Source organism: Culex pipiens, chromosome 3, assembly GCF_016801865.2.
Source record: "Culex pipiens pallens isolate TS chromosome 3, TS_CPP_V2, whole genome shotgun sequence".
Taxonomy (NCBI): Eukaryota; Metazoa; Arthropoda; class Insecta; order Diptera; family Culicidae; genus Culex; species Culex pipiens.
The window spans coordinates 28,724,979-28,736,195 of NC_068939.1; the positions used below are offsets into that span (position 1 = coordinate 28,724,979).

Here is an 11,217-nt window from a genome sequence, read left to right on the forward strand (position 1 = left end):
TTCAACTTTTTTTTCATTTTTTTTTTATTACTCTTTGGTTGTAACGTCACGGCAGAATATGTCATTACTTCTTCCCCTTCCGAATCTTGTGCCAACTCTTTTTCAACCAATACAAAGTCAACTCTAATAAAAACACAATCGTACAACAGATCCACAGTGGCACAAACACCATCGCCAGCTGCTGCAACTGCTCGAACCGGATCATTTTGGGCGGTTCATCAACAACTTGTTGAAAGGACTGCTGAGCCGCAAACGTCCTGATCCAGTGCTGATTTAAGCCGGACTCGTACACTCGTTGCTGAAGCTGGGTAAACCGACTTCGAAGCGGGTTTCGTTTCCCAAAGAAGAAAAAGGCCAGGTTGCTGCCCAGACGTTCCTCGAGCATCACGAAGCGAGCTCGACCTGTTCTCCGATCGATGTTGAGTTGCTTCTGCAGGATGATGTGAGCGATTTCATACTGCGATACAAATCCAGTGTTGGGTGGAATAGTGAACAATTCTTCCACAAGTGAAATGTTTGTCCTTTTTATGAGAGCACGAAGCCTTGAATCGTTGAGAATGGACTCTGTTAGGTAATTTGATAACAGGAGAATTTTAGTATGCTGCAGTTCATCAATTGAATTTATGTCTGGATTATAAGGCCAATCTGCCAAAAATGATACGAGTTTGGCCTCATACGCAGATATAAGTAGATATACTAACATGATGAAACCAAGGATCAGCAATCGTTCTGCTGGTTTCTTACGATCAATTATTGATTCACCCAGTTCGCAAAGTATTAAAAGAAGCAAGTTCACCGCAGAATGCTTCCAAAAAATTTGGGCGGCCATCAATCCCAGAATCGCGGTAGATATCACTACCTTCCAAGCCAAAGTAGCGTAAGGAGCTTGTAACAGCTGAAAAACGTTCAATGGAGCTCCACGTGGAACAACTACCACAATCTCTTGCATTGGCAAAATATGAACACCATATTCTTCATCGCCTAACACCCACCGTCCAAAATGAAATTTGCACGAATTTCGAATAATATGACGGTCTATACAACTAACCTCCTTAACATTGGGATCACATGTTTCATAGTGAACCTGCAGCTCAGCATTCATCCGACCGATTACCAATTTCACCAATTGGACGTCGAATCCCTTCGGTATTCCACTCAGCGGATCCAACTCGGAGTAAAATCCCGTATGACCAGTGCAAGCACTTATAGTTTTCCCTTGAAAGACCATTTGTTCGGGGAACATGTTTTGTAGTTTTTTGTAATGATCAATCATCTGGATTCTGTCACTGTTAACCATGAAGTTGAATGCTGCATGATCATAAGAATCAACAAAGATAGCAATGTACATGACATTGACCAGGCTAACACTTCTGAAGAATTCCAAAATTAACTGAAAGTAATCGATGGATTCGAATGGAAACAATACAATTAGTTTTGTTTGATCGTTGATTCGCACAAACTGGGCAAACAATCGAGATCCAACTGCGAGCTGTAAAAGAAGTCACTCCGTTACAAAACTCAATCAAGGATTAATCGAAACTTACACTCTCATTCCCACCGAAGAATGCAATCACCAGCGCTGGTCTACCGAAACAACTACCAGCCGCACTAAACTCATCGAACAAGATCTTAGGATGTCCAGCAAACGGTTCCGTAGTGATCAACCTTTCCAGCAACGCTTCACTGTACGTACCAGAGTCCGAGCTTTTAAAGAACCAGATCTCCATTCGAGACTCCTCGCAATCTCGAACCACATCGCTTCCCACCTGGACTACCTTCGCCACCAGTGACTCCAGGGTGCCCGGAAGTTGCGATTTTACGGCCTCTCGGAACGTAATGCAAACCAGAGCTAGTAGAGGTAGAACCTTCGAGTTCATCGCTGCGCGAGTGAATGAATTATTTGAATGAAACAAGCTGCAAACGGAAATATACTGGAAACATGTTTTGGTTCACACGATTTGCTGTAATCGTTTTGTTTTTGAATGTATAACGTTTCCAGTTTATCAATCATACTTTTCTCACTTTATGGTAGTCGAGAATTGTACTTTGTGACTCATTTGCAGATTTTTTCAATTATTTTTTTTGTAAATTTTAAATAAGATTAATATTTGAAGTCCTCTTTGACCTAATCCCACTTCAGCCTGAGGCTTAAATCATAAAATTTGGCAGATATCTATTTTTCAATTGTGTTTGGCAATAGGGGAAATATACCCTTTCTAATCAAACACCTATCTTCGTCATATGGAGAGTTTGATGCTCGATTAAAGCTCCAAAAATACTATTTAGGCTATAAACTTACCAGCAACAGCACCGCCTCGAGTAAGCACGCAAATGTATGCCACTTACTGGCCAAAAAGATCAAATTTAATGCACTTTTGATCATAATTTCTATTTTGCGAGACCATTTCTCATCATTTTGGTGGCACACACATCCACACGCAAGATCAGAGGTTAACTGCTTAACGAAAGTCGCCATCAATATCTTTTCACTTGCGCTAACGATTTCAAAGCGCTTAAGATATAAAATTGCTTCCAACTACCGGCAACATGTTCTTTTGACCGTTAGTTAGTCACTCACTTGAAAAATAATCCCGAAACATGTACATTAGGGTGGGTCATTTTTTTTGAAAGTTCTTGGATCCGGCTGAAATAAAGACCATCTTGTAGAGGGTACCCATAGGGACTCTCACACCAAGTTTGAGCCCATTTGGCTGAAAACTGGCTTGTCGCTCGGGGGTTAAAGTTTACATGGAAATTACTATGGGAAATGCGCGATTTTGCTTCAAACGCTCCTACAAGCTAAGCGACAAACTTTAACCCACACTTACACTAGGTAGCCGTGTCGGGGGTGGTCCAAGGAACATTTTTCTCTAAGGGTTCATGGTCATCCGTTCAACCCTGAGCTTGCGCAAACCCGAAACATCCGGCGACGCCAGAATCCTTCGAAATCGCAGTTTTAACGGTCATCGCATACTGCGAAACTATGACAAGCCTCATGTGAATGAACGGGAAAAACGACGCCAAACGTCAAATCACTAAAATGGAAGCAAAAAACAACAGTTCATAATTGTTGTTTTTACTGTTAGCATCTAAAGACAAATGATTCAAAATAAAATATTTATGTTTTTCGTTATCAAAAGCAACTTTTTCTTTTTTATTTCTATATAGAATCAATCGAATAAAGATAGGCAAGAAACTTAATTGAACAAAAAATGTGGCGGAAACAAGAGTTGATCGAGCACAGGGCCAGCGGGATCGCCGGCGGGGGGTTCGCCTCGCAACGCAAGCGGCATCGACGGCGAGGGGGATCATCGGGTTGGACTGGTAGATTCATTTGGACTTCGTGGCGGAAACAAGAGTTGATCGAGCACAGGGCCAGCGGGATCGCCGGCGGGGGGTTCGCCTCGCAACGCAAGCGGCATCGACGGCGAGGGGGATCATCGGGTTGGACTGGTAGATTCATTTGGACTTCGTGGCGGAAACAAGAGTTGATCGAGCACAGGGCCAGCGGGATCGCCGGCGGGGGGTTCGCCTCGCAACGCAAGCGGCATCGACGGCGAGGGGGATCATCGGGTTGGACTGGTAGATTCATTTGGACTTCGTGCGGCGGAAACAAGAGTTGATCGAGCACAGGGCCAGCGGGATCGCCGGCGGGGGGTTCGCCTCGCAACGCAAGCGGCATCGACGGCGAGGGGGATCATCGGGTTGGACAGGTAGATTCATTTGGACTTCGTGGCGGAAACAAGAGTTGATCGAGCACAGGGCCAGCGGGATCGCCGGCGGGGGGTTCGCCTCGCAACGCAAGCGGCATCGACGGCGAGGGGGATCATCGGGTTGGACTGGTAGATTCATTTGGACTTCGTGGCGGAAACAAGAGTTGATCGAGCACAGGGCCAGCGGGATCGCCGGCGGGGGGTTCGCCTCGCAACGCAAGCGGCATCGACGGCGAGGGGGATCATCGGGTTGGACTGGTAGATTCATTTGGACTTCGTGGCGGAAACAAGAGTTGATCGAGCACAGGGCCAGCGGGGGGTTCGCCTCGCAACGCAAGCGGCATCGACGGCGAGGGGGATCATCGGGTTGGACTGGTAGATTCATTTGGACTTCGTGGCGGAAACAAGAGTTGATCGAGCACAGGGCCAGCGGGATCGCCGGCGGGGGGTTCGCCTCGCAACGCAAGCGGCAAGCGATCATCATCGGCTTACCTGGATAATAATCCTATTTGTAAGAAACATACTTAAAAATTATAGCTTATAGAATACCATTTTTTTGGAAATCTCTTCCGATGGCTTTCGATCACCTGCAGCATAAATCCTTGCTGCGTTGCATCACGAGTCCCTTTATCGTTAAAGTCTGCGATCAGCTTCACCCCCCTCTCAGCAACGTCATTTAGGACTTGTAGCGAAGCCGACCGTTTCTTCCCGGTTTGGTAGCTTTCTTCTGCTGGCCACTCACTTTCGTTTTTCGACATGAAATCAGTTGAAATGCTCATAATTTCGAAAAATTCCTTGGTGTCTGTGGTTATGAAAGATGCTAACGTATCGGATGTGCGGATGCTGGAAGCACGAGTAAGCACTTCTTTCTTTTTTCTTTGATCCTTAGCCACAGATGCTAGGTAAACATCTTTCATTTTTCTTTTTTCTTCCGGAGCTACCGCATCATCAAAAAAAGAAAGCGCAACCAGGCGTGGTGACAAATACCACAGATGTTTTTGGAAAGCACGTGAGGCTGTCTCTCCGTAATCGGCGTAATCAAATGTAGAAATTGATTTCCAAAATTCGATGTCCAGCCTTGGTGCAGTGATCTATAAATGTATAGTAATAACGATTATTGTAAAGATTCATCCAGTTGCTCTTTTTGAAGTAAAAAGTTTAAAGTAAAGATAAAACAAAAGACTATAGACAAGAAAAATAGAAAATGGAAGAAAATATCTGCAACGTGTAAGGAGGATCATACTTAGTAGTATGGGTCATTTCGCGCCAAGTGATACATCACTCGAAATTGATCTTCTTTTTTGGCACCGCCCTCCATTAAAAAAAAACTTTTTTCAAAAAATCTTTGAAACAAATTAGACGAAAAAATAAAGGGTGGTCCGTTTTGGTACAAAATCACGAATCTTAAATGTTTTGAAAGTATCAATTGTTAGATAAGCGAATGACCAAGAAGGTTAAAGCTGCTAGATATAAATGTATTTAAAACAACAATTTCAATTGCTCCTCCAAATTAGAGCTAAATCATTGAAAGTCAATTCGAATTTGTACTTATTTGTGTACAGTTGGGGTGAAATGAATCGCAAAAGTATAAGAAAAATTTAAATGACCCACACACTTACCGCATTACTAAGTCTGAACCAGTACTTCGTGTAACATTTTGAAATAAATAATGCCAGCTTTTCAAAATGATCCATAAGGTCAAGATCAATGGTTTCGATTTGCTTGTTGACCATCCAAATCTTTAAAATATAAATCGCTCGTGCCATCCACCGGGCCCTGCTCAAACTTCCTGCTCGTCGAAACTTAATCCCCTTTTCCGTATCTCCACCAAGAAACAGAACCACTAACTCGAGTAACTCCATGTAATCACCCCGGGGTTGTTTCTGCTTCATGCACGACAAACAAAAATCAATCACGTTTTGGCGCCAAGCTGAAGTAATTTTTTCAAGAGCAGGAACGTGCAGTACGCTCCTGTACTCTATAACTTCGTGCGATTCCAGTTTGGCGTTGTACTCCTCTTTGAACTTCTTGAAGTTGTCAAGCTTGTCTGACTGCGACTTATCCCCCTTCATCTCGTAACAATGCTTTAATACAAGCTCGGCCACATGATGGCGACATGCCAGCGAAAGTAATGGTTTTTTCAACATCTTTGGCACCCTAGTGATCATTCCGTTTTTGCATCCCGAGTTTGTGTTTGTGGTATCAAAGCTCATGGCCACTATCTTATCCTTCAGGTTCCAGTCCTCAATCGCGTTGACGATTGCCCCGGATCCCTCTGCTGCCTTACCGTTGGGCAAAGCTGGAACGGTCAAAAGTTTTGACGTTCCTTCGCCTGTAACCAATATCGGAAGCCGTTCCTCCTTCTTTCCGGTGACGTTGTTCCTGATAATCTTTCCGTCCCAATGAATCGTAAGTGGAACTTCCGGATTGAACTCTCGCTTCACCTTGATAAAATTTTTTTTATTAAATTACATTCAAACATACAACAAATGGCAATATCATCGGGGTTCAAACATAAAAGTGTTGTGTTGTTACGCTAAAAATTATTAAAATAATACATTATTTTAAGTGTAAGAACAACGTAATTGTAGGATCATGGACCATATATTGCCTAAGTTAAAGAAGGTCCAATTTCAAAGAGTTGACCCCGATTATGTTGCCTTGTGTAACAATACCTCTGCCGCAAACTTGCTCCTGTAGCGAATCCTTGCCCTTCTGATAGAGTTGTAGTCCAGCACGTAATCTGACACGTCGTGACTCTTCGTGTGCTCATCCATAATTAATGCTTGGAAAAGCATAGTTGCGTTGCGATTCGATATTCCACAGCGATCTAAAACTTCTAACACACGCGGAGAAGTGAGGCGTATTTTTCTTGAGTTGTTGATAGGGCCAGATTCTAAGTAATCTTCATCGTAATCGTCATCGTCATCGTCATCGTCATCGTCATCGTAATCGTCATCGTCATCGTCATCGTCATCGTCATCGTCATCGTCATCGTCATCGTCATCGTCATCGTCATCGTCATCGTCATCGTCATCGTCATCTTCATCTTCATCTTCATCGTCATCGTCATTGTCATCGTCATCTTCAAAGGCTGGATGATCTTGATCGTGATCGCCATCCGTAGAGCTCGATTCTTCTCTTCGTTTTAACGTATACCAACTTGCATCTGTTCGGACACTTCGACACTATAAAAATCATTAGCTTAAAATGTTATTTATGAAACGAAATTAACACATACAATCCAAGAAGAATCACACGATTGCTCCAGTTTAGCAAGGAAATGTTTCCTGTCCTTATTTACTTTATCTGAACTTCGGGTTTTGCTCTTCGAAAGTTCTAAAATATTATCATATGAATAAAATACATTTGTAAAATTCAAAATGTAATAAATTACTTTGCCATAAAACGTGCAATCCTTTTGCATGAAACTTAATTTTCCATGCTGGTAGATTCAGAGCTTTGCCCACTGAACACGAGACATCCAAGATAGCTTTACCAAATGGCTGTTTTTGAATACGATGTCGGTGCAAAATTGCACTCAGCAACTGCCGATTGTTTGGAGCGCAATCCAAACCCACAAAGTCTTCCAATACCCCTACCAGGAAAACTTTATTATCATCGTCCTCATCTTCGTGAACATGGCATTGATCAACATCGATATCATCATCCTGGTGCTGAACATCGTTGGAACAAATCACGTCTTCAATTTGTCCACCTGTTATGGTTGAAGAACAATCCAAACTAACGGAAGACTCATCCTGATTGGCTGTCTCCGTATCAGTTGCTGCATCTTCTGAACAGTGGATCTGTAAAATAATTTTCTTTGTATGTTTCTTGTCTTTTATTCTCTGTCTATGATATAAAAAAGTACTTATTTTTGCTGCCGAAATTTCTTTAAAATTGATAATTGAGTGGTTAATTCTACAGATTTACATATCACAAAAATAAACATTGGTTGTAATTAAATTATTGAGAGAAATTAACATTCCAATCATTTGATTGTTAAGGTTGAATAACTACCATGATATAAACACAATAGTTTAAATTTATATTCATACTTTCCACGTAGAATCACACTTCTGCGCCAATTTAAGCAGGAATTGCTTCCTGTCCTGTTCTGCTTTAGTTGAGTTTCGGTTTTTGTTTTTGTATAACCCTAGAATAGTTAAATGTGCTAATTTATCATTCGAAAGTCCAATTTACTTCAATTACCTCTCCAAGAATCATACAACCCTTGAACGTGCTGCTTAAGTTTCCATAATGGAAGCTTCAAAGCATCGCTCACCTTCCTTGAAATGTCCACGACCGCCTTTTTAACTTGGTTTTTACCTTGACGATTCTCCCACAACACTGCACACAATAATTCCCGGTCGGTGGGTGTGCGGTGGAGCTTCAGATTTCCATTAATCTTTCCAAGTAGGAACACTTGGTTGGAGGAGCGCAAACTATCACTTCCTGCTTCCATTTTAGTGATTTGACGTTTGGCGTCGTTTTTCCCGTTCATTCACATGAGGCTTGTCATAGTTTCGCAGTATGCGATGACCGTTAAAACTGCGATTTCGAAGGATTCTGGCGTCGCCGGATGTTTCGGGTTTGCGCAAGCTCAGGGTTGAACGGATGACCATGAACCCTTAGAGAAAAATGTTCCTTGGACCACCCCCGACACGGCTACCTAGTGTAAGTGTGGGTTAAAGTTTGTCGCTTAGCTTGTAGGAGCGTTTGAAGCAAAATCGCGCATTTCCCATAGTAATTTCCATGTAAACTTTAACCCCCGAGCGACAAGCCAGTTTTCAGCCAAATGGGCTCAAACTTGGTGTGAGAGTCTCTTTGGGTACCCTCTACAAGATGGTCTTTATTTCAGCCGGATCCAAGAACTTTCAAAAAAAATGACCCACCCTAATGTACATATTTAGCAAGCGCCATAAAAAAAACAAACGCGCTAAGTCTTTTGACGTTTCAATTTTGACCATCCATTCTAATCGAAGGCTGAAGAAAACCGAGCGAGAAGCGAAGGCAAATAAAGAACAAAGGGTGGCCACCAACACCACCAGCAGCGCTTGTGGTGTTGCCAGGAAACTTTCTCTATAAATGCTACTTTTCGTGAGTGTTCGCTCGAAATTTCATCAATTTTGGCAGCACGAAGCAGACCCAAAAGAGTGTAGGAAGAAAAAAAAACTAAGCTGAAAATAGAAAGATGGGCGTGGCCCAATGCACTCGACTGATTAGAATGGGGTATTGAAAAAAAAAATTCAAATGCTTGTAAAAGGAATAGCATAACTTTTAATAAAAGTGAAAATAAACAGAAATGTTCACAATAAGTTGCTCTACTCGTTGGTGTACTTGATTTTAGTGAATTTCAAGGAACACTCCAGATTATCCAGCATCATTCAAACAAGACCGCTTATTAGGCTTAAAATGGGTTTATTTCCCCTAGATGTTGAACTCAACAGCAAATGTTTATTTAACCCCATCACCCTCAATTGTTCATTTCAGTTTTGATGCTTGAGCACGTGGAGGGGGTCATATTCCATACATGTCGTTCTATGATTTTAAATTCATGCACATTCCTGAAAGCATACATAGTTTTTTTTTTCTGCGTGAAATATCAGTTGTTGTTTTGATATCCAATAGAGTTAGTTAGCACATTCATGTTATCAGCTTGGAGCGTTTTCTGATTATATTTTCCGGAGTTTTTGAGGTTTTTGTGACTCTTTTCAATCATATCAATTGTTTGAAGAGAGTTGGCAAAATTTAATAATCTGCTCGTAGAGGTTATTTAACAATGCTTGGCAAGATTTTCAGTCACCCGAGGCCAACATTTTTTTAAATTTTAATTATTTCTAGTTACATTTATGAACTGATCAAAGTGTCATCAAATCAAATATGATTTAAAGTAATGTAAAACATATCTTTTTTAAGCAGTGTTGCCATTCATTTGAGACTGAGACCCAGATCGCCATCAAACTTTTTCCTTTCTTTTGAAACAAAGAAAAGCACCCAAACATCCTGCAGATGAGAGTAGCTTTTACGACTACATGCACTAATACTGCCAAAAAGGTCATTTTCCCAGCCACAAAAACAGACACACAGCTCCAAGGTTCTGCTCTGTTTCGCGATGCCAAAACTGTGCAACTTTTTTACGACTTGGGCGCCATTTTTTTTTGCTTCTTTTCATTTCTCGTCAGGACGTACAATAATGAAATCAGTGCTCAATTTAGCCAAGGACGCACCGAAGAAGCCAAAATAAGGAAACTTCCCGCACACCATCATCGCAGGCAGTGAACAAGCAACCGCGACCACTTCCGCCGTTTGCGATCAGCATCCGCTTTCAGCCCTGCTCGCTGCAACTAGCATCACTTTTTATTCAATTTCCTTTTCGAGACCATCTTTCTGAGCATGAAATAGCAGCAGAGTGCAGCACACCATGAAAATTTAAAATAAACAAAGTTTGTACTTTTTGGAAAATTTTCCTATTTTGGTCCAAATTTCCCTTTTCTATCTCAAAAAGAACAAAAAGAACAAAAAGAACAAAAAGAACAAAAAGAACAAAAAGAACAAAAAGAACAAAAAGAACAAAAAGAACAAAAAGAACAAAAAGAACAAAAAGAACAAAAAGAACAAAAAGAACAAAAAGAACAAAAAGAACAAAAAGAACAGAAATCTAAAATATTAAAAACTAGTTTAAAATAATAAAACACTAAAAACGAAGTTGACTTTACAGCTGTAAGTCACCATTGCTAGTACCAACCAATACTAAAATACTAAAATACTAAAATAATAAAATACTAAAATACTAAAATACTAAAATACTAAAATATTAAAATACTAAAATACTAAAATACTAAAATACTAAAATACTAAAATACTAAAATACTAAAATACTAAAATACTAAAATACTAAAATACTAAAATACTAAAATACTAAAATACTAAAATACTAAAATACTAAAATACTAAAATACTAAAATACTAAAATACTAAAATACTAAAATACTAAAATACTAAAATACTAAAATACTAAAATACTAAAATACTAAAATACTAAAATACTAAAATACTAAAATACTAAAATACTAAAATACTAAAATACTAAAATACTAAAATACTAAAATACTAAAATACTAAAATACTAAAATACTAAAATACTAAAATACTAAAATACTAAAATACTAAAATACTAAAATACTAAAATACTAAAATACTAAAATACTAAAATACTAAAATACTAAAATACTAAAATACTAAAATACTAAAATACTAAAATACTAAAATACTAAAATACTAAAATACTAAAATACTAAAATACTAAAATACTAAAATACTAAAATACTAAAATACTAAAATACTAAAATACTAAAATACTAAAATACTAAAATACTAAAATACTAAAATACTAAAATACTAAAATACTAAAATACTAAAATACTAAAATACTAAAATACTAAAATACTAAAATACTAAAATACTAAAATACTAAAATACTAAAATACTAAAATACTAA

At 39.5% G+C, this 11,217-nt stretch overlaps 1 long non-coding RNA gene across 1 annotated transcript; it reads right to left on the bottom strand.

Annotated features, from left to right (window-relative positions):
• Positions 1 to 7,147: 7,147 nt before the first annotated feature.
• LOC120426422 (uncharacterized) lies at positions 7,148 to 8,480 on the bottom strand. The gene is made up of 3 exons (XR_005606696.2): positions 7,929 to 8,480; positions 7,775 to 7,872; positions 7,148 to 7,522 (listed from the first exon to the last, which is right to left on the bottom strand). It is a non-coding gene; the product is annotated as an uncharacterized LOC120426422 (long non-coding RNA).
• Positions 8,481 to 11,217: the final 2,737 nt, after the last annotated feature.